At 61.7% G+C, this 23,399-nt stretch overlaps 1 pseudogene; it reads right to left on the minus strand.

Annotated features, from left to right (window-relative positions):
* Positions 1-131: 131 nt before the first annotated feature.
* Positions 132-23,399, minus strand: part of LOC131495920 (CSC1-like protein 1) — a 29,033-nt pseudogene continuing 5,765 nt past the window's right edge.

The following is a 23,399-nucleotide window of genomic DNA, read 5'->3' on the forward strand; positions in this document are numbered from 1 at the left end:
GGCCCAGCTAGGGGCAGACACCCTCTCCTCCTCCCCCCTGCCCCACTCAGGTTTCCCCCTGGCTCCAGGGCACTGGGAGCACTAGCCCCAGCCTGGGAGGGAGCAGGTAGATGCGGCCCTGACCTCACCAGTCTGGCCGAATGAGCGCTTTATTCGTGGTCCTCCTGCCCTTGCCTGCTGCAGGGTGACCTGACCCAGCCACTGTCACTGGCAATGTGACACAGAAACAAGGAGCCTGGTCCCTTCCTGCTCCCGCGGCGCAGCCCCGATGGGTGGGAGATGGCTGGATGCGGTGATGGGGGGGGTCTGGGGGGGCCGGAAGAAACCCCGCCCAGCATCGCGGCCCCGCCCAGAGCTACACGCAGGCTCTTTGGTTATCGCTGGGTGTGTGCCCAGAGGTGGTGGGCAGTCCATCCTCACAGAAGAGCAGTCCTTCGCTGTGTCCTCCCGGGTACCTGGGACAGCTGCAGGGGCTGCTGGGGCACCGTTCCCACATGTGGTCCTGCGGAATCACCAGGGATGTGTCCCAGCTACAGAGCTGGGACATTTATGCAGAAGGGGGACCTGGAGACGCACAGAGTCCCCGGCACGCACCGGCCCCCCTCCCCGCTGCTGTGACCAGAAAGGCCGCCATTCCCTGCGTGGTGGCCCCGCCCTGTCTTCCTCGGCCAAGGGCCCGGGGAACCTTTCTGGGTCCGTCTTCCCAGAGCAGGTGTGCTTCACACAGGTCAGAGTAGTCCTGGGCCTGGTTGGGGCCCGAGTCAAGCCGCTTTTCCACCTGGGTCTCCTCCTCTCCGTCCTCGGAGCCTGGCCCGGCCACCCTCAGGCCTCCTGGTAGGCAGCCGGCCTGCTGTCGCTGTCCGCAGGGCCCTGGGCGGGACACTGCCCCAGGACGGTCCCACTGATGTCACAGACGGCTCCATGAGTCTGCTGATGCTGTGGGGACAGGGCCGTTCTCTCCGAGGACAAGCCGCTCAGAATCCGGGGCACGTAGGGCTGCCAACATACGGGGGCATGAGCACCTGGAGCGGGGGCTGGGCACGAGATTCCTCCCCACTCCCCCCGCCGGCCCCTCCCCCAGAGCCTGGCTAAGAAAGGCATTTCCGCCACCCGCCTGCCCGTCTCCTCGTCCGCGGAGGCAGGTGCACCCCTGGGTAGTGAATCTGAGAACCGTCTCCCTGGGGCTGGTCCAAGGACTGACACCCATCAGAGTGCCTGAAGCGGCTGGAGAGAAGGCTGCTGCTGACGGGGTCTCTGTCGCAGCCCTGGCTCCTGTCAGGGACCCGGAGCAGGACGCCGGGGGCTTCACGCAGCAGGCCGTAGCGGGCATTAGCCACGCCGGGAAGGGAGGAGGGCGCCCGGTGAAACATCCAGCCCGCGGGACCGGGATGCCCTCTCCCGTGACCTCAACGTAGGAACGTGGGTGCCACGCGGTCGGGGCCCTTCTGTCTGGACAGGAGATGCTCGGCACGTTGCCCGGGGACACTCACCGTGAACGGCGGTGGCCTGTGGGCCTCGGCCTCGCTCCCTTTGTCGCTGGCCGATTCTTCCGTCTGCAGACACAACAGAAACTCGCGATGAGAGACCAAAGGCCCTTCCCAGATGAACATCCTCCCAGCACACAGACCGGCACCGCTCGGGATAAGAGCACCAGCTGGTGCCAGGCTCCTGGCAGCAGGGGCCGGGGCGGGCGGCACAGGGCAGGACAAGGGGCGGGGAGCGCAGGGCGCACCCCAGCCCCAGGCCTGCCCACGGAGAATCTGCACGCGCTGGGATGAGGTGCCCCTTACCCTGTAGTTCAGAGGGCTGAGGTGCTTGAAGCATCCGAAGCAGGTATAGACCAGGCAGACCAGGATGGTGAGCAGGACGGCCAGGAAGGTGAACAGGGTGAGGGGGGCCTTCAGACCTGGGGACACAGGGATGCCAGCCTCAGTGGGGGGAGAGGGGCCACGTCTGGGGCAGGAGCCGTGCGTGACCTCTGCCTCGGGCAGAAAGGGAAGAAAAGAGCGTCCGCCCCCCACCCTCCAGCAGCTGGGGTGGTGTCTTCATCGCTTGGACAGACAGAGGGACCCACTGGCCTCGCCCCCGGTTGGATTGCAGGAACTGGGACACCGAGTCGATGGCCTGTGCCAACGGTCAGCCCCCTCCAGGCTCCAGCGTCCTGGGCCAGGCGGGACGGAAGCTCCCCCACCTGGCTGGGGCACGGTCACGTCCTGTCTGCCTTTTTCTTTTCCCCGAGAGTGTCCGTTTTCCCTTCTCCACCCCCATCCCCCAAAGAGCAATCCGGCCCCCTTGCCCGTCCCCTCTGGTTCAGCCCCTGCGGAGCTCACAGAGGGACTGCCTTCTAAGGCTTCTTGAGCGACGCGGCCTCCTCCAGGGTTCCCCGGGCTCAGGCCAGCTCGGGAACCGGGGCGTCGGCGCTGTCCCCAGCCAGCCCTCAGCCCGGGTACCGCGTTCCGACTGGACACCGGTTTGGATGCTGTCGGGCTGGCGTGGATGCGGAAAGAGGAGGCCGAGGGCCGCCACCCGCCCCCACCCCGCCCTGGTCAGAGGGCCCCTCACCCAGGCGCAGGAAGGAGAAGAAATAGAGCCAGAAGAGGCACAAGATGGGGGCGGCCAAGGCCTGGTTGACGGCCGCTAAGTGGATCCTTTTCTCCAGCTTGGCCGGGAGGTAGGCAAAGTACAGGTTGTGACGGTCCACCAGGTGCTTGAGCAGGATGTAGGTGAGGCCTGCGGACACGGGGCCGTGAGCAGCAAGCCTGGTGGGGCCCCAGGGGCCCCCGTGCCCCCTCCCTCCCGGGGCATCGATCTGTCCACGGGGCCGGGCTGGTCTGCCATCTGACTACACGAAGGCAAAGTGGGGCTCAAAGCAGATCCCGGCAGCTCGGGAGCGCTCTCGCGCTCGCTCGCTCTCTCCCCCGCCCTCTCCCAGTTTCCCCCTGACCCCAAGGAGTAAAAGGCAGCTGTAATTCTGTCCCTAGGGAAGACAGAAATTCTAGGATCATTTTGCAGAAAGAAGTTACTTTGTACCGAATGCCTGGCCCGACCTCTGCCCGGGCCCTCCCCCGCGAGCCCCCCACCGTCCTTCCGGGCTCCCTCTCTCTGTCCCTTCCTGGCTCCAGCTGGCCCTCCGCACTCATCAGGCGGCAGGTGCCAGAGGGTCCTGCCCCAGGGGCAGCACACAGGGTGGATGTGCTTCTGTTATGTCAGGATCTTTAAAATTTTGTTTTTTTATTTTTTATTTTTTTAAAGGTTTTATTGTTAAGTAATCGCTACACCCAACACAGGGCTTGAACTCACAACCTGAGATCCAAGAGTCGCACATTCCACTGACAGAGCCAGCTGGGTGTTCCTGTTTTGTTTTCAAAAAGTAAAACTTTTGGGGCACCTGGGGGTTCAGTCAGTTGAGCGTCCGACTTCAGCTCAGGTCATGATCTCACAGTACATGAGTTCGAGCCCTGCGTTGGGCTCTGTGCTGACAGCTCGGAGCCTGGAGCTGCTTCAGATTCTGTGTCTCCCTCTCTCTCTCCCCCCTCCCCCACCTGCGCTCTGTCTCTCTCAAAAACAGACACTAAAAAAAAAAAGTAAACCTGTTGATTTTTTAAATAGTTCAAGAGTAAACGGAAAACTAAAACCTCCTCCCGCCCCTAAACCTCAGCTGCAGTGCCAACAGTGTGCTGGGTGTTCTACTTCCTTCTAGAATCTTCCACCTGTCTGCAGTTCCTCACGTTTATTTTAGCTGCAAGACCTCGGTCTTTAAAGTCAAACAGTCCTCAGCTCAGATCCTGGGTCTACTCCTCACTCGTGTCACACTGAGTGTGAAAGGGGCCACAAACGAGATGCGTCGAGCGGTACGAGTGACAACCCACGGAGCGCACACATTCAGAGCGCGTCTGCCGCGCGGCGCGGTCACCCGCGAGCCAGGCGGTAGCTGCCGGACGCTGGGATCAGGGCGCCACCAGGGATGGCCAGCAGGACCAGGGATGTCCCTGTGGCTCCCGGGCGCTGCAGAAGTCCTCAGTGTGCGGGGGGCACCCCTAGGGTGCCCCGAGGGGTCAGCCACCGCCCCCGGGGCCACACTCACCGAAGGGCGCGATGATGGGGCAGGTGATGCTGTAGGCCATGATGACGGTGAAGACGCACAGCATCCACGCGTACATGGCTCCGAACTCGTACTGGAAGGCCTGGTTCTGTGCCAAGAGGGCAGAGCGCAGGGTTTGCTCCAGACGCCACCCGCCCACGCCACGGGGGCCGTAAGGGGAGGACTTTGGAGACGGGAGGCTCACGGCTGCCCCCTGCCCCACGGACCTCTCCGGCCCGCCCCGGGTGCCGTCTGCACGGACCTCTCCGGCCCTGCTCGCTTCACACCCAGGCCGCCAGGGGTAAAGGAGTCTCGTTCTCTCAGTGTTTCCCTTGCTCCAATCGGGTCTACGCAGCAGGCCCGAGAGTCCCGCGTCTACGCAGAGGACAGGTGCAGAGTGCGTCCCCCCCCCAGGACGCGCCTCCTGGGTGATCACCGGCCCCGTGGAGGGGGGCGGGGTGTACCTGCTTGATGTTCCTGTGGTCGGCGGCCGTCTTGGCCACGACCATGCGGCAGGTGTAGAGGACCAGGCCCGGCAGCCGCAGCAGCTCCATGCCGTTGCCAATGAAGGCCGAGGCGATGACGTAGTTCACAAAGAAGGCGCCCTGGTCGGGCAGGAAGACGCACCTGGGGGGCGGCCGGGCTGTGAGCCTCTTTCCCGCCCCGGGGAGGGGCACTCGGCAGGGCGGGAGCGGAGCCCCTGCATTTGGTGCGGATGCTCGCTCCATGTTCCGGGCTCAGAGATGAAAGGGGGGCCCTGCCCCTGCCTCTGCCCTACCCCCGCCCCTGCCCTGCTCTGCGAGAGCCTGCATCCCAGCGAAGGGGACACACAGCATGCCAGATGTGACGTGTGCTCGGGGGAACCGGAGCAGAGGAGGGACGACGTGCCCCCTGTTACACGGGCCGCCAGAGAGGCCTAAGGAGGTGAGACCCGTGCTCGCGGAGCAGGAGGGCAAGGACAAGCGTCCAGGGACCGGGCAGAGAGCGGCTCTCGGCGGGTGCGGGGCGCGCGCACCGACAGGGCAGGGGGGCCGCGGGCCAGGGAGAGGCAGGGCATGCGTGCAGGGAGGGCTGGGGCTGCACAGGGGTGGCCGCTGGCATCGGTGAGGCGGGGCGACCGGAGGGGTGCTGGCGGACCAGGTGCGGCGGGGGAGGGCACAGAGGGGACAGGTGCCCCAGGGCCCCTCGGCTGGGGCAGCCAGACACTCGTGGGCAGCCCTGGGCGCAGGGCCGCGGGTGCACGGGGCCTGCAGGCTCCAACTCGGGAGCACGGGGCCACGGAGGCCGGGGTCCAGCTGAGGTGACTGGGAGCAGGGCCACAGGCATCGGGGAGACGCAGGAGAACCCGCGATGGGAAGAGAACCGGGACAGGGCCATCCTGGAGCCTTCGCGGACGAAGGCGTGACGATGTGTCAGACGTGGCTGACGGTTCATGAAGGTGAGGGCCCAGCCCCGAGCGCCAGATCTGGCCATCTGGAAGCCACAGTCCACCCAGACGGGAGCTGGCTGGGTGTGTGGGTGCCCGCCTGTGGCCGCCAGCCCCCGAGCCCTCAGCCTGACCAGCAAGAACCCACGTGGAATAATTCGGTCTAATCTTCCCAGGAAACGTGGCCAGCCTTCCTACCAACACTGGGTTGGATGAGTCAATGCCAAGGCGGGGGGCCAGTATTAGGGCCCAAAGGGTAGGGCAGTCGGGGCTCAGGCCGAGTTAACGGGCTGGGTAGCCCAGGGCAAGCTATTCCAACATCTCTGAGCCTCAGTCTCCCCATCCATAAAATGGAGAAACAATGGCGCCTACCCCCACAGCTTGCCGTAAAGGTTCAACGAGAAAAAGAATAAAGCATTTAGCCCGCAACGCCCTGTCAGGGGGACACACCCCAGAGACAGGTTTATTCTGTTCTCCGGGGGTAAACGGGGCCCGGGCCCAACCGCACAGCCGCGTGGCCGTCCCCACCCCGACCTCCCCGGCACCACTGGGACCCACGGGTTCCTTCTCCCTGAGCGGCTCCATTCTCAGTAAGTAAGTGAGTTTCCAAGAATGAACAAGACTGCCCCTGATGGAGTTTCAGCCTAAAAGATTAACCACACTTCTGCACACCTGGCACAAAGTGGGTCAGCCCCCATAGGGCGGCCTCAGCCCTGCCAGGGGCCGTGGGCTTCCCCGGCCCCGATGGCCTCAGGAGGAGACGTCTGTGCCGGGCACAGGCCACCGCGCCCCCAGCCCCAGCGCAGCCACGGCTGAGCCCCCGTGGGACCTCTCCCCGGGACCACGGCTCCAAAACGCAACGTGGCCGATACTTACTCCAACCTGATAGAGGCTTCGGAGGAAGTTTTGTCAAAGAGCCACCGGAGGGGCGCCTGGGTGGCGCAGTCGGTTAAGCGTCCGACTTCAGCCAGGTCACGATCTCACGGCCTGTGAGTTCGAGCCCCGCGTCAGGCTCTGTGCTGACAGCTCAGAGCCTGGAGCCTGTTTCCGATTCCGTGTCTCCCTCTCTCTCTGCCCCTCCCCTGTTCATGCTCTGTCTCTCTCTGTCCCAAAGATAAATAAAAAGCGTTGGAAAAAAAAAAAAAAAAAAAAAAAAAAAGAGCCACCGGAAGAAAAAATCCAGACTGGAAGAAAAATGAATCCCGTAAGAATTTATGTCCAGCCCTCCAGGTGATCGCGACCCGTTTTCATTCTTCCCTGCTCTCACCAGCAGGCAGGACATCGGGACCCCCATCTGTCGTCTAAGGTGCCCCCACTCCAGAGCAGCCTATGAGGGGCTGCTCCAACGGCGGCCCCCTCCCTTAAAATCAACACAGCCGTGACTCTACCCTCCCCCTGGGCGGAAATGTTGTCTTCAAGCTTCTTTTTAAGGAAGAGAGACCGGATCTCCGGAACAATCCGTGAGCCTGCCGCGCAACGGCACCCCAAGTGGGAGGGACCGGCTTAAGTGTCGTCAGGGATCTGCATCCTCTAAAACCACTTGGGGACGGAGCTGTCCAGATCCTGACTGTGAACTCAGGGCAGGAGGTGACGACGCGTACCTGGTGAGGCCGAGGGACGGCAGGATCAGCACCATGAAGATCAAGAATATATAGACCTTGGACATCATGATCTCGTTTTCTCCTGACCTGCAGGAAGTCAGAGGTGAGCCCTGCCCGGTGCTCCCCCCAAGACCCCTGCTGGGCACCCACGGACGCCGTCAGGCGAGCGTCCTCACTCACTTGGTCCAGTGAGACTCCAGCAGCGTGGAGTAGTAGACGATGGTGGGGAGCAGGGCCGAGAAGGACCACAGGAGGAGGGTCGGGAAAAACTGACTGATGACCGGGTCCTGCAAAACACGGCCCACAGAAGACACAGGTGGAGAGGCTGTGGCCATGGGGGCTTGGAGGCCACGACCTGCTGTCACGGCGACTCCGGGAACTCCCGGTCGCCCTTGCCTTGCCCCCCAGGGCTGACGCTGTGCCCCATACAGAGCAGGTGTCCCGTGCCGTTGGCCGAACAGACCAGAACTGCACTTGGTGTTAGTAGGGCTGGATGAGCAGAGAAAGTAACTTCACATACAACCGATCTCCACCTGTCTGACTGCCCAGAGCGACCGCGCCCCCCCGACCCCCACTGCCGGCTCCCCTCTGCGCAACCAAGGGCAAGTGGGAACACGGAAGCCAGGGCCTCCCCAGGAGGCCTGCCCGCTCAGCTCCCTCCTGCCCAGCAGTGACCTAACTGCCTGTGCCTGATATGCTCACTATTGCAATCACAGGAGCTGCCTACTTTCCCTGATAAAACAGGCATCTTTAAAAAGCTGCGTACTGGGGCGCCTGGGTGGCTCAGTCGGTTGGGTGTCCGACTTCGGCTCAGGTCATGATCCCAGGGCCGTGGGATCGAGCCCCACGTCAGGCTCTGCACTAAGCCTGGAGTCTCGAGATTCTCCCTCTCTCTCTCTCTCTCTCTTGCCCTCTGCCCCCCCCCCACCCATGCACACTCTCAAACAAAAAATTTAAAAAATGCTATTGAGGGGCGCCTGGGTTGTTCAGTTGGTTAAACATCCGACTTTGTCACAATCTCGCGGTTTGTGGGTTTAAAACCCGCGTCGGGCTCTGTGCGGACAGCTCAGGGCCTGGAGCCGGCTTCGGACTCTGTCTCCCTCTCTCTCTGCCCCTCCCCTGCTCGCACTCTGTCTCTCTCTCTCTCTCTCAAAAATAAAATAAATATAAAAAAAAATTTTTTAATGCTATTGAATGAGACGAGAGTAAATGAACTGTAGAAAACGGATGGAATGAGAGCCAGGAGGGTCCTGTTCTTAGAACAGTGTTGCAAATATCTGTAGATTCTTGCTTTACCATAAGAAACCGAAACTGGTTTAGGGAGAATCGACAAAGAGGGTTCCACTCGGCCGATTCCACCCTCAAAAGAACAGACTTGGCCATACATCCAAAGATGCGCAAAGGCGTGAACACTGACACGCTTTTAAAGATAAACAAAATTCTTAATGTGCGCAAGGGGTTATTTTCGGGTAAGAAGGCCTGGGCCACACAGCAGCTTATGTGGTCACCATCACCAGAACCCCGCAAGGATCATCCGGCAGGTGCCTTCGCCCCAGCTTTGGGATGAAAACCCAGCGTTCGGAATTCGTCAGCTGGGGGACGGCACAGCGAGGCCCTCACGCCTTCTAGCCCCGCGTGCTTGCCCTGAGCGTGACTGACTGAATGCCAAGTGGAACTGGAGAAAAAAAAAAAAAGATTTAGGGGGATATTTCAACAGAGCCAATTATGGGAAATCAGTATCTTTTTAATTTTTTTACGTTTACTTATTTTGAAAGAGCGAGCAGGTGAGGGACAGAGAGAGAGCAGGAGAGAGAGAATCCCAAGCAGGCTGCACGCTATCAGCTCAGAGCCCGACACAGGGGCTCGATCTCACGAACTGTGAGATCACGACCTGAGCCAAAACCAAGAGGTGGACACCTGAGCCCCCAGGTGCCCTGGGGAAACCAATATTGTTTTCAAGCAGAGGCCACTTCAGGAAGCGTTTCGTTGTCTCGATTTGTCTAAGATTTTAAATAATCATTTGTTGCCTATCTAGAATCAATGAGTTGACGATTATGTAACAGATACTTAACTTTCCATCAGTACATGCCCTTCAGCTCACACGACCCTACCGTTGAACGTTCAGATTGATTTCGAAAACACGCACGGGCGCGCGCGTGTCGTAAACCAGTGTCGTAAATGTGGCCACACCTGCTCAAGGCCTAAAGGCACGGACGTGAGCTGAGAGGCACGGCTCCTGGTTCAGCCCCCACGTCCCTGGGCTCCAGCCACCGCCCCCCCCCCACGCCTTCTTGTCCCCAGCCTTGCAGGACGGGCTTGTAGCATAGTCACTCACGTTGAGCTCACGGATGGGTTTGGTGACATTGAACTTGTCTATGGTGGACAGGATGATGGCGGGGGTGGTCAGGAAGAAGAGCCCCACGAACAGAGTGAAGTTGATGCCCAGCCACTGGAGCCACCAGCAGAAACCCTGGACGGAGAGGTTCTTCCTGCAGGAGGGGACACAGGCTTGGAGGCTGAGACCCCCCCCAGGCCGGGCTGCCGACCACGCCCCCGGTGCCCTCAGGTGGGTCAGCGGGTCACATCGAGGCCCGGCGAGAGACCAGACTGAGGCACTTGGACCCCAGGAGTACAGGTGAGCCCTCTGTACCGACCTTCAGCTCCAGCAAGGTCAAATGCGGGGTCCCCTTGAGTTCAGAGAGAAAACAGGTTATCCACCACTCACACGGCTCCCCGGCCACAGCCCGGGGGCCAGAACCCACCAAAGGGACTCCACGGTCACCCAGACAGACAGAACGAGGCTACGACACGGCCACATCTAAAATGCCTGGTGACCAGCGACACAGGGCCGGGGGCTGGGTGCACGCAGAGGGAGGGAGGCAGGGGACAGCAGTGCCCAGGCCCCACGGCGGTCATGCTGGCCTCTCACCCCACCGAGAACACAGCAGCACGCTGCCCCCACGTTTGGGAAGCCCTGTGAACCATCAGAGATCAGCTTGGAGCCACGGAGACGCTCCCAAAGCTCGCTCTGGGCAGGGAGCTGAAGCCAGCCACGCTGGGGGCTCTGCTGGGGCTGCCCTCACCCGCGGCACTGTGCTCAAGGCTCACCAACGGCCCCCGTGGACGCGGCCGAGCTCAGCAGCGTGTCCCCAGGCTAGACCTAACGCCACACGACACAGCAGCCAGGGGCTACCGAGCCCTGAACCGGGGCTGGTCCGACTCAAAAGAACATACACGCCGGATTTCAAAGCTACTAAGTATGAAAAAGAGACGCATCTCCACTAGAAGGTAACTGATCACGTTAGAGTGATAATATTTCGGATATATAAGGAGAGAGAGATTATGCAATTAAGTTGAACAGTTTCCTTCTACTTTCTCAACGCGGCCGAAAGGAAACTGGAAATTATAGACGTGGCTCCCGGACACCCCGGATGCCGGGGGGCATCACTGGAGCGCAGTGCCGGGTGTGGATGCCCCCCCCCACCTGACGCATCCCCCCACGCCCGCCCCAGGCCCAGAGCGGAGCCAGGAGCTATGGTGGGGGGGCCCTGAAGGCCAGCTCGCACCTGTGATGCCCGGCCTGGGGCCCCTCCCCCCTCCCCAGTCCAGGGCCGGGGCCTCACCAGCAGATGTCCTCGGGGTACGTGGCAAAGGAGACCGTCCACTTGGAGATACGGAGCTCCGCGCTGCAGGAGGACGGCTGGGGCTCGCCTTTGCACTGGAGGCTCTGACACTTGCAGGCATTGAAGTCTTTGAGGATGCTGCCAGGAAGGAAGAGCAGACGTGGCCGTGGCCCAGACACCCGGGGCACCGCGCACACGCGCAGAGTGAGGGCAGACGCCGCGGGGCCCCGGGGCCGTTGCTCTATCAGCGGGTTGCTAGGTTAGCCGTTACTACAGCTCACGGGGAGGACTTGGCCTCATCCTCAGGACCACGCGGCGAGCCGGGGGTCACTCCTGCCTCCGCGTCAGGATCCCGAGGCTCTCCGGCTCAGGTGCGCACCCCGTCTGGCCGCTGCACCCCTGGACCACGGCTGCTCCCTGCGCCATCATCACCCTCGGCCGCCCAGGAAGTCGGGGCCGCGGACGCACTGCGCGGCCGGGCCAGGGCCTAGCTGTCCTCACTTCTTCCCACCCTGACGCCCAGGGCCCCCCCGGACTGCCACCTGGACCCCCGCCGTCTCCATGCCCCTCACTCCTGCCTCAGCACGCCCCCCCTTTCCACGAGCCCCTCCTGGCTCTGGCCTGGCTGCAGGGGACTTTTCCCGGGTGTGCGGTGCCCGCAGAGAGGGCTGGGAAGGGGCACTTGTGTGGCCACCTGCGTCCCCCACCCCAGGCGTGACGCCACTCCAGGAGCCAGAGCCCCGTGCTGGGGCCCACGTGTGCTCCGCAGCCTGGCCCCGGGGTCTCCCTGCTGCAGAGCTGGGGGTCTGTGCAGTGCCTGGGGTCTGTGCATCTGTGCGACGGAAAACCCAGCACAGAAGATCATCTGCGGTCCAGAGTGGACATCTGAAGGGGGGTGGCAGAATGCTGGACGCCTTCCCTGGCATGGCTGGTGGGAGCTCGGCCCGGGGGTGAGGCCACGTCAACCCACGAGGGACTCACCTCGCGCGAGGATCACCCCACACGTGTCACACGCACCTGGGTTGGGATGATGGGGGGATTGTGGCCTGCCCCAGCCCCAACCCGTCCCAGGGGCGGGTCATAAGTCACCTGGAGGAGACAAAGGGCTCCGGACACGCCCTACTCACTAGGTGGCCATGGACTTCTCCTGGAAAGTGACGAAGGCCATGCCCAGGGGCTGTTCCTGCACCCGGCGTTCCTCATCCGCGATCCTCTCCAGCAGCCTGTCCCTCATGCGCGCGTAGTAGGAGACGGCATCCTCCTAAGGACACGCACCCCCTCGTGACCACGGGCCCTGCGCGGGCGGCGGGGACCCCGTGGCACTCCCGCGGGGGGCCGGGCCCTCACCCACTCGCACCCCGGCACTTTGCAACAGCAGAACTGGCCGCAGGGCCTGGGGTTGATGAGGGTCCACTGGCCTGTCTTCGCCCGCAGGTTCATGTAATAGATCAGGCTCTTTTCTGTCTTCTTCCTGCAGGGGTGGGGGTAGGGGGACACACGTCAGAGTCACCATAACCCTGCGGCACAGACCCCACGCCCACTGTCCAACTGCCAGGCCCAGGAGCTCAGCTTTCTTTTTTAAAGTTTATTTTGAGAGAGAGAGAGAGAGAGAGCGAGCGCAAGCCGGGGAGGGGCGGAGAGCAGGGGAGAGAGAATCCCAAGCAGGATCCGCACTGCCCAAGCGGAGCCCGATGCGGGTCTCGAACTCACGAACCGATCCGAAACCAAGGGTCGGAGGCTTAACCGACTGTGCCCCCCTGGCACCCCAGGGGGTCAGCTTTCCAAACAAGAAAGGGGCAGAGCCCCCCCTCCTGCCTTCCCCCCTGGGGGCTCCGCCTAGACCCCCCACCAGCAGCGAGGCAGCAGGGTGGGCGGCCCAGGAGGGAGGGACAGGCTTCCGGCCACCGACCAGCCCCGCTCACCTCTCCCTTCACAGGTGAATCAGCCTGGCCACGTCGTAGCACAACTGTACGTCCACCACTTCACACGTGGGATACGCGTCCCTGTGCGCAAGGCAGGCCGTCGGAAAAGAGAACCCCCCCCACCCGGCAGGAGAGATCCCCCCCAAGTCCCCGAGGGTACTCGGGGTACCACAGAAACCTCTTTCCTTTCGTCTTTTTACAAAGGGTGAAATTTTGAAATTCAACACAAAGAGGGCTTTTTTTTTTTTAACAGCACGAAAGCAATCGCCTGAAACTGAAAGGCTCGTGCCCGCTTGGCTGTACGTCAGCGGGCGCGTGTGGGGCCAGATGAATCCGGTTCGTGACCTCCTTCACCCACCCGGAGGAAGAGCACTATCGTCTGCTCTGGCTCACGCCTACCTTGGACCGTGCGGAAATCCTACCCAGCGTGTGGCCCCTTTTTGAAGATCACAGACCTTTCAGGTTCAATGAACGCAGGGGGCTCGCAGCCCAGCAAACGTCTACACCCGCATTAACAACCGTAGTACGACCCTCACAAGTGTGCTGTGTGTGGACTCACACCGGCCGGGTGCTCCCACGGTATTCACTATGCCGTCCTCACCATAGCCTGGGAGGTTCTGTCCCCATTTTACAGATGAGGAAAATAAGGGCCGGAGAAGTTAAGCGACTTGTGCCCAAGGTCACACCGCGAGTGGCTGTTGGAGCCCAGATGTGAATCCAGGCAGCCGGGCACCAGTGGCCGCTAAACGATGCTCCCTGCCCACCAGACACACAAAATCAGGCACTCGCTCTCTGTTTCTACGAATCGCCGTCGTCCGCAAATAGTGCTGAGTTACACCGTGGTCACCCCGAGTCCCCGCGGCAAGTTAGTGGCTGCGGGACTGGGAGGGGTGCGTTCGGACTGAATCCTCAGCTCGCCGCCTGGGGCAAGCCCTCCAGCCGGGGTCCCGGGGCCTCTGCACCTGCCCTCCCCTCTCCTGCTCCACACCCCCCTCCCCTGCATCCCTGGTACCACACACACACACACACACACACACACACACACACACACGGCCTCCCCCAGAGGAGCCCTGCCTCCTCCTCCACCGCAGGACTCCTTGGTGCAGGTGCTCCCTCCAGAGACACCCGTGGGCGGACGCCTGTGCCAGCGCAGGCCCCCCCCACCCCCCGGAGACCTGCTCGTGCCCTCGAGCTATTTCTCTGCACCTACAGCCTGGCCTGTGCTCCAGCTGCTGTGGTCCCCCGGGGCGGCCTGCAGCGGACAGGCCTTCTAGACCCCAGACTTCTAGAAGCCTTCCACAGCAGGCTGGCACACGGCGGCCATGGGATGCTCGCATGGCAGGGCCAGGCCCTTCGCCAAGTCTCTGGGCGCCCAAAGAGAAGACAGAGCGGCCCGCCTGAGGCATCTGCCCCGCCTGGAGGGGCCACAGCCCTGCTCACCGGAAGTGGGTCTCCACTGTCTCCTTCTTGCTGTCTCGGGGGAGTCCCGTGATGAACAAGGTCCGCCTCACCTGCCAGAGACACACATGGGGGCGGGGGATGTCACCCCAAGGCACGCCAGTCCCCAGGTGGGCCCAGGGTTTCCGCCCTATTCAAGCCCACCCAGCCCCGCCCCTCCCCACGGAACACAGTGAGAGCTCGGAGGGACCAGTGCTCCCCTGGGAGAGCCCGGAGGGGGTCCTTCACATGCTTTACTGACTGACCCCCGCCCCCCAGATGCCCCTAATCAGAAAAATTTTAGAAGCTAATGTCAGGCATCTGGGTGGCTCAGTCAGTTAAGCGTCCGACCACTGATTTCGGCTCAGGTCACGATCTCACGGTTCGTGGGATCGAGCCCCGTATCGGGCTCTGTGCTGACAGGGCAAGGCCTGCTTGGGGTCCTCTCTCCCTCTCTCTTTGCTCCTCCCCTGCTCGTGCTATCTCTCCTTCTCTCTCTCTCAAAAAATAAACACATAAAAACCTTAAAAATAACAAGTGAATTGGGGCGCCTGGGTGGCTCAGCCGGTTGAGCGTCCGACTTCAGCTCGGGTCACAATCTCACCGTTCGTGGGTTCGAGCCCCACGTCGGGCTCTGTGCCGACGGCTCGGAGCCTGGAGCCTGCCTCGGATTCTGTGTCTCCCCCTCTCTCTGCCCCTAACCCACTCGCATTCTGTCTCTGTCTCTCTCAAAAACAAACATGAAACAAAAAGAAATTTATGAAATAAAAAAAAAATTAACAAACGAATGAACGAAAAGCTGAAGTCAACCGTGAGCACAAACATGCCAGCCAGGTCCCACAGAGGCCTCTTTAAGCGCACGGCTCCCGTGTCCTGGCAACAGGCCGGGTCAAGGCTCCGCTCTGGCCCCACCCGTGACCCTCCCCGCCTCGCTCACCGAGTTCTCCTCCTGGTACTGGATGGACCGGGTGTGGTGTCTCATGAAGCCCACGGTGAGGAGGAGATAGATGACGGCAAAGACAGTGTGCAGCCAAAGGAGGTCATCGCTGAGCGGGGACACCTGCCATCAGGGCCCGGCTCCCACACAGGGCGGGGTTTGCGGGGGGGCGGGCCCTCCACGTCTCCTAACCACCCCCCACCCCCACCCCGCACAGCAGCACTGCCCGGGGCAGGCAGTGCCCGCAAAGCCCTGGCCCCCGCCCCATACTCACTCCGTCTGCAGGTTTGCGATGGTCGTCCTCCCAAAGCTATAAGGGTCTTTGTCTGCAGACAAGCAAGACACTTAGTCTTAGGGTCACACTAGGGAAGGGGGACGGGGGCGGCCCGCCTCGGTCCGTGGGTCTCTGAGGAAGCACGAGACGGCCAGGCCCGTCAGAGGACAGGGACCGGCCGTCCGGTCTTTTCAGAACTGCACCAACCCAAGGCCCCACTTTACCCGACAACCTCTTCCCGACCCGCCGCGTGGGTAAGTCACAATCGGAATTTCTCTTGCTTTGAGATTCTTGTGACATTCCTTGAGAATCTGAAATCCTCCTGAACGGGTCCCAAAACCGAGCTGGGAATCCCTGGGCATGAGAAGTGGATTCGTGGGGCCCCTGGCTGGCTCAGTCAGCAGAGTGTGTGACTCTGGATCTCGGGGTCGTGAGCTCCAGCCCCGTGTTGGGTGGAGAGAAAGAGAGAAAGAGAAAAAGAGAGAAAGGAGAAAGGAGAAAGGGGAAGGAAGGAAGGAAGGAAGGAAGGAAGGAAGGAAAAGGAAAGGAGAGGAAGGAAGGAAGGAAGGGAGGGAGGGAGGAGGGAGGAAAGAAGGGAGGGAGGAAGGAAGAGAGGAGAGGGAGGAAGAGAAGGGAGGGAGGGAGGGAGGGAGGAAGGTGGGGAGGGAGGAAGGTGGGGAGGGAGGGAGGAGGGAAGGGAGGAGGGAGAGAAGAAGGGAGGGAGGGAGGGAGGAGGAAGCGGATTCTTTGGCATTTTGGAAGCCAGCCTCCCGCACTGGCAGGACACACGGTTCCAGGCTGTGACTTTGAGCGTCACGAACATCTCCCACACCCACTCACTGTGGCCTCCCGATTGTGATCACGTGGGGGCAGGAAAGTATGAAACGCTCTCCGAAGGCCCCCGATCCTACGAGTCTTGGGGTTTTATTCCCCTTACTTAGAACCGAAGCTCACACCGGGGGCCAAGCTCCTGGCCCAGGCTCAGGTCCGGGGGTGGGGGGTGCCTCTTGAGAGGCACGGCCAGGCAGAGGGGAACGTTCCGGAGTCACCCCGAGGCCTCCTGACACCTGGGCCCACCCCAGCCCCACGAGCCCCCCCCAACCCCACCCCGGGCCGTGAGTCACACAAGAGGAGGGAACATTACCCAGCAAATCACCCGAGAGGTTGACGGGCAGGATGACGCACAGGGACAAGCAGCTGACGACCACTAGTAGGAAGATGACATGTCTCTGGAAGGACAGGTAGTGGATGGCGTCCTCCCCACACCGCTCCAGAATCTGGTCATCGCTGCCCAAGACACGCACAGGGGACCCGGGTGAGCGGCAGGGCCGGGCCGGGCTGTCCCGTCTCCTCACATCCCAGGACACCGAGCTTTCAGTCGCGCAGCTCGGGAGGGCGGAGGCAGGACAAGCCCGGAGGAGCCTCCTTCCCAGCGCCCTGCACCACACCCCCCACACCACACCCCCAGGCACCTGCTGCCCGCATCCCTGCAGACACGTGTGCAGGGGGAGGTCCCGCAGCCCCTCCTGCTTCTGTCAACATGTCAATTGTTCCGGGCTTCCCACCCTGCCGTCCGGCCCCCTCCCTGTGTCCTGCTGGCCTCATGGGGGCTCCGCCCTTTCCTCCTTGCCCTATTTGGACGCTCCGGCCCCCTTGGGGACCTGGAAAATTCCAGGCGCTGACAGCCAGAATGCCACAGAGGGAAAAGGGGGGTCTCCCTGAGGGTCCGGCTTCCAGAAAAGCAGGAAAATTCTGCGCGGGCAGTGGTAAGAGAAGCGGGTGTCACGGCACCAAAGCAGATCCGAGAGGTGGGAGACCGGCGGGAGCCACGGGCCACACGTGAGGCGGTGAGGTGGGCACGCCAGGCCGGCCGGGTACCGGGCAGATGCTCAGAAGCCAGCCTGGGGACGGACGCTACCCTGCGTGCTGTTTACCTGGAGGACAGAGCTTTGCACCTGACCACACTGGCTGCACTTCCCAATCACCTGCCAGAAAGTACCTGCCCTGCCCCCAACCGTGCGCACTGAACAAACAGGATGGGGGCCCAAACCTAACCCGGCGGCGACTTCCGACTTTCTTTCCTCAACAGGTTTTCTGGAGACACACCTCTGACCGACTCCCTATCTTGCCAGGAAGGCAAAGCCAAGGAAACTGAGGGGATGCTTTGAATGTCACCTGCAACACTGGCCGCGAGCAGCTGTTAGAATGCAACTGTGGCCTTAAAACAGTCAAAGTATCCTTTTTGCAACAGGAAGGAGTAGACACTGAAAACATATCTAATACAGTGTTACAGGGACACAGGGAGTCCCAGTGTCTGATACAGTGTTACAGGGACAAAGCCGGGGGACACGCGGCGTCCCAGTGTCTGATACAGTGTTACAGGGACAAAGCCGGGGGACACGCGGCGTCCCAGTGTCTGATACAGTGTTACAGGGACAAAGCCGGGGGACACGCGGCGTCCCAGTGTCTGATACAGTGTTACAGGGACAAAGCCGGGGGACACGCGGCATCCCAGTGTCTGATACAGTGTTACAGGGACAGAGTGGGGACACTCAGAGTACCAGTGACAGCCCCCCTCCAGAGAAATGCCTGTGCCAGCAGAGGGAACTGGGCGGGGGGGAGGAGCACGGAACAGGGTGGGGTATGGAGGGGAGAAAGGGGGTATGGGGAGAAGGCGGGATATGGGGAAGGGAAGGGGGGTATGGGGAGGGGAAGGGGGGTATGAGGGAAGAGAGGGGGTATGGGGAGGGGAAGGAGGGCATGGGGGGGAGAAGGGGGTTGGGGGGAGGGAAAGGGGGTATGGGGAGGGGAAGGGGTATGGGGGGACAAGGGGGGTATGGGGAGAGGGAGGGGGTATGGGGGGAGAAGGGGTGTATGGGGAGAGGGAGGGGGTATGGGGGAGAAGGGGTGTATGGGGAGAGGGAGGGGGTATGGGGGAGAAGGGGGGTATGGGGAGAGGGAGGGGGTATGGGGGAGAAGGGGGGTATGGGGAGAGGGAAGGGGTATGGGGGAGAAGAGGGGGTTGGGAGGAGGGGAAGGGGGTATGGGGAGGGGAGGGGTGTATGGGGAGGGGAAGGGGGGTATGGGAGGAGAAGGAGGGTTGGGGGAGGGGAAGAGGGGTATGGGGAGGAGGGTCTATGGGGAGGAGGGGGGTGTGGGGAGGAGCAAGTGTGGGTGGAGGAGGGGGTATGGGGAGGAGGGGTGGAGGGAGGAGGGGTACAGAGCAGATCTGCCAACAGCCTTTGCGGGTTACCATGAAATGACGACGCAGCGTGTCTCACGCCGCCCCACCCAACCCAGGCTGAGTGGGGTCCCCACCGCCGGGACAGGGGAGCAGCCTGAGCCCCACCCAGCAGTGGCCACAGGCCGCAGTCCCCCAAGGGGCACCCGCCGTGGGCACGTGTCAGGGGAGGGTCTAGGACACCTAAAATCCTCTCTGTGTGCGCCGGACCCGCGCTCGGAGTGACCTGCCACGTCAGGAGGAAACGCGTCCCAGTGACGTGATTTCGCGGTGGTGGGCAGGCAGGGGCCGGCCGACCCACCTCTCCCGCTGTGTCGCCTGGGCCCCTCTTACAGTCGTGGAAACTGAGGCCCAGGGAGAGGGACGTACCCGACGTCCCGCAACCACCGCATTTCATCAATTCTAAGAGGCCCTCCTCTTTCACCACCTCCGAAACCGCACCTCCTCCGCTCCCAGCCGCTCCCAGCTTCACAGGATTTCTCCCCACGGGCCCCAAACGTTAGAAACAAGGAAACTTGGAAGCGGAGGAGTTGAAGGTGCAAAGCGTTCCTGCCCAAAGCGAGGGGGAAAGTGGCTTGTGCGGGCCGTGTGGGCCACCTGCATGCCCGGCCCCCACACGAGGCTCCGCCTCGAACCCAGAAGCATCTAGGGACCCATCTCGGCGTCAGGCATCCCGGCTCCTTTCCTCCTCGCCGGCCAAGCGCAGAGGCAAAGCCACCCGAGGAAAGACAGGCAGACACGCGCGCCCACCCACTAACACACCCACCCACGTTCACGCACACACCCGCTGTACTCACTGCAGGCGAAAGATGGCAGTCAGCCAGGGACAGCATCCCTGGGAACGGAGAGATCAGGGATTAGCTTTGAGCATCTCTGTCCCCGGGAGGCGGATGGAATCACCGCCTCTGACGGTCACTAACCATCTAACCCCCCGTTATATAGAAGCAGCGCTTTTGTCCCAAATCCAGCAAAGGCCACGGCTTGTCCCCAAGGCGACAGAGTCTGCCGGCCCCCAGTCCTCTGGGACACGCACCCTGTGCCTGGAATTCTCGTAAAAACCCCTCAAGTTTTGACAGTTTGCTCCAGGGCCGAGGCCTGAACTTGACCCGAGAGCCGGTGAGAGCTCAGAGCGGTTCTGGAACTGTTCTGCTGGATGGCCCGCAGTGCTGACCGAGACGCAGGACAGACACAAGGAAACAAGCCTCACGGATGGGACAGGCCCCCCCCCCAGGTGGGACTCTGGAGGGAAGAGGGTCCGTCGGCTGACTGTCCATCGCCTCTCTTGATCGTAACCCCTCCACCCCCAAAGCTGGGCTGGACCCCGGCCCGCTGGGCACCTCCTCAGGGTCAGGTGCCGGGGAACCCGGCTGGGCCGCCCACCTCTGACTCGCCGCCAGCAGGCACGTCAGCAATGAACCGTCACACAGATCCCTGCGTGTGATGAGAGCCGAGCGCTGGGACCACAGGGGACTCGGGAGCTCCTGCCTCAGAGTTAACCCCGTGTCACCCCCTGGGCCTCCCCGCTGCACCCTCCCCGCGGTCCGTCCCAAGTCCAGGGGGCTCACCACCAGCACCTGCCACTCAGGACGCGGGGGGCCAAGTCGGCCCCCGAACCAGTACCCGGCTGCCCTGCCCCGCCCCCACCACGGCCACAGCCACGCCTGTCCCGTCGATACCAACCAGCTCGCTTTCAAAATCTTGTTGCCCAAAAGAGGACGACGATGACAGTCTCTGGAACCTGGAATCGCTGGGAACACAAAAGGAAAAAAATGCCAGGAAATCCTTTTTCGAAGTCTGAAAACCTCCGTCCGGTATCCCGCCATCCCTTAGAGCCCGGGACCAAAGCTGTGGCCTTCCTCCAAGTCTGGGACAAGATCTAACTCAGCCCGTGAAACACACCCACCAGGGCGGCGACCGCACCTGGGCGTGCAAGACGCGAAACCCCCGCGTTACATGGGCCGGGTGACAAGGGGTCAGGGCACTGGCAGGCCGTCCCCGCACCCCGCACCCTGGGGCCTCGGCTCCGGGCCCACCCAAGGGGACTTCAGACTGTTGACGTTTGCGATACGTCTCCCGGCACGTCAGATTAACCTCGTTTTATCAAATCGACACCACCACTGGCTGCCAGGGACATAATAATCTTATGAACCGATGAGAAAGACTGAAGTGTGACCGCCATTGATGACAAGCGGCACCCCACTTTCAGGGACAAGAAAATGGGAGCGTGGGCGTCTGGATGCTGGGGGGGGGCTCCCCTCCCCTGCCCTGTGTGTGGGGGGTCGCTTGAGGTGTGTGAATTATGTTCATTATCACTTCCAGTTTTCTAGAACCGATTCCAAAACCTCACTCGCAGGGGCAGAAGACAGGAAGAACCTTGACTTTCAAAGCCTTCACAGGCAGCTCTCTCATTTGACCTTCTGGGTGCCCTGCGGGGGACAGGGGACAGGAGGAGAGAAACCCCAGAAGGTGGGGACTTGACCACGGCCTTGCAGCCAAGGAGGAAGCAGGGCCTCCTGGGGTTCACAGGCTCAGTACCTTTCCAGTGCACGGCCCCTCCTGGGACTCGGGGTGCCACAAACACATCACGTCCCCAGAGTCCCCCCAAAACTGTCTAAGGCTCCCAAGAAGCCCTCGGGGCAAGGTGAACACCCTCGGGCTTTCGCAAACGCCAGGACCCAGGAGGCAGGAAGCGGCACGGAGCTTTCGCAGCGACGCGGCCCGTGCCTCGCACAGAGACCACAGTCCAACGCCTGTGCAGCAAGGGTGGAGGTCGGCCTGGGGAAGCCGAGCGGCCCGGTGGGGGGAGCCTGGCCACAGGGGTGTCTCCCCCCACTGCTTCCTGTCCTGCATCTGACACCAGGTCCCAGGCCGTGTGACAGCCAGCCGGGGCTGGAGACGCCAGGGTGCGGACCTAGAGGACGGTCCCCCCTTGAGGAGTCGTGAGCAGCCAGCAGAGCCCAGGTGACGTCCAGCCAAGGGGGTCCCTGCTGCACCAGACTCACCCGACGCTGGCTGAGTGAGGGCCACCGGCCCACGCTGACCCTGAGCGGGGACAGGAGCAGCTCCCCGGGGGCTCGCCTCGCCCCCAGCCCCCAGCTAACTCATGTCAGAGAAGGGACACTCTTTCAACATTCAGGGTGAGGAAGAAGAGTGGCATCCGTCTCAGCTGATAACGAAAGCCCCGAGTGTGTAAAGGAACTAAACTTCCTCCAGCAAGGTTCACGGCCAGGCCACGGCCGTGGGAGAGGCACCTGTGGTGAGGAGAGACGGCTTCTGACCCAGGCCTGGCGGACGGATGTGCTCAGTGGACACAACGTAGTGTCAGCAACACGCGTGGGCCCCCAGCCCCGTCCCAGTGACACACACACACACACACACACACACACACACACACACACACTCACGCTCTCGAGGTGACACGTCCTGCTTACCTGTCCGCTTCTGACACCAGGGCGATACGGCCATAATCCCAGAATCTCCTTCTTATGATGGAAAACACCAAGATCAAACACTGACAGGAGAGAAGAAACCAAGTAAAGGGACTTCTCATTAGAGACACCTGCCTTAGGGGCAAAGCCCACCAGCCTGAACCCAGCGGGGCTACAAGGGCCCAGAGAGGGCACCGAGCCGCCCGAGGCCACACAGCTCAACCATCCGACCCTTTGCCCACCGTCTTCACGAGCGCCTGTCGCCGATGCCAGGGCACAGAGGCCACGAGCCCGTCCCTGAGCTGGCCCCGGCGCCCTCCTCACCATGAGCATCGGCCCCGCTCTTTGCTCTCAGGGCAGCAACAGCCAGGACCCCCACCCCACCGACCCTGCGCTGATCAGCCCTCAGTGCTCCTGAGCAGGAAGGCGAGACCAGGCCTCACAGCCGCCCAGGACCCGCTTCCTTCCTCTTACACAGAACTGCACTTAATTACAGGGCGAGGAAGCAGAGCTCCCCCAGGCCGAGCCGGGTGCTCCCCCAGGCAAGCCCCGAGGACGCCAGCATGGGGCCTGGACGGGGGACAGTGCCCACCGAGGAGCCTGGGCTCTGGCAGCTCGGTCTCCACAGCCTGGGGCCCTCAGCCAATCGCTCTAAACCCCGTCCAGCTGTAAAATCTGTAAGCTCCACACCACCTCCTCCGCGTTCACCTTGGCGGTCCTCAGACCCGGTCTTGCCTGGACAGACCACCGCCCTTCAAGGTTCAGGGAGGGTGACACAGAGCCGTTTTCAATTCACCTACCCCTGCCGGCCTCGGTCACAAACCAGGCTTTCATTTCATTTCATTTTCTTTTCATTTCATTTCATTTATTTCATTTCATTTCATTTATTTCATTTCATTCATTTCATTTATTTCATTTCATTCATTTCATTCTATTTCATTTCATTCTATTTTATTTCATTTTATTTTTTATTTTCATTTTATTTCATTTACTTATTTTTTTTAGGAACTAAGCTTTTTTTTTTTAAGGTTTATTTATTTATTTTCAGAGAGAGACAGAGAGAGCAACCAGGGGAAGGGCAGAGAGAGAGAGAGAGAGAGAGAGAGAGAGAGAGAGAGAATCCCAAACAGGCTCCCCCAATGTGGGGCCCAAACCCACGAACTCGGAGATCATGACCTGAGCCGAAATCAGGAGTCAGATGCTTAACCGACTGGGCCACTCAGGCGCCCAGAACTGACCTTTTAAATGTGGGTTTGTCTCCCTAAAGGGAATCCAGAGGCCAGAACCCCACAGGGGCCGCGTCCCTTTCGGGACCGTCTCCAGGTGGACGGGGAAGCTGGTGACTATTCCCGGAGGCAGGTGAGTCACGTCTCAGGACAAAGCTGAAGGCCGTCCGGCAAGTGCCCCCCCCAACCCCGCCGCCCCCTCT

Source organism: Neofelis nebulosa, chromosome 15, assembly GCF_028018385.1.
Source record: "Neofelis nebulosa isolate mNeoNeb1 chromosome 15, mNeoNeb1.pri, whole genome shotgun sequence".
NCBI lineage: Eukaryota > Metazoa > Chordata > Mammalia > Carnivora > Felidae > Neofelis > Neofelis nebulosa.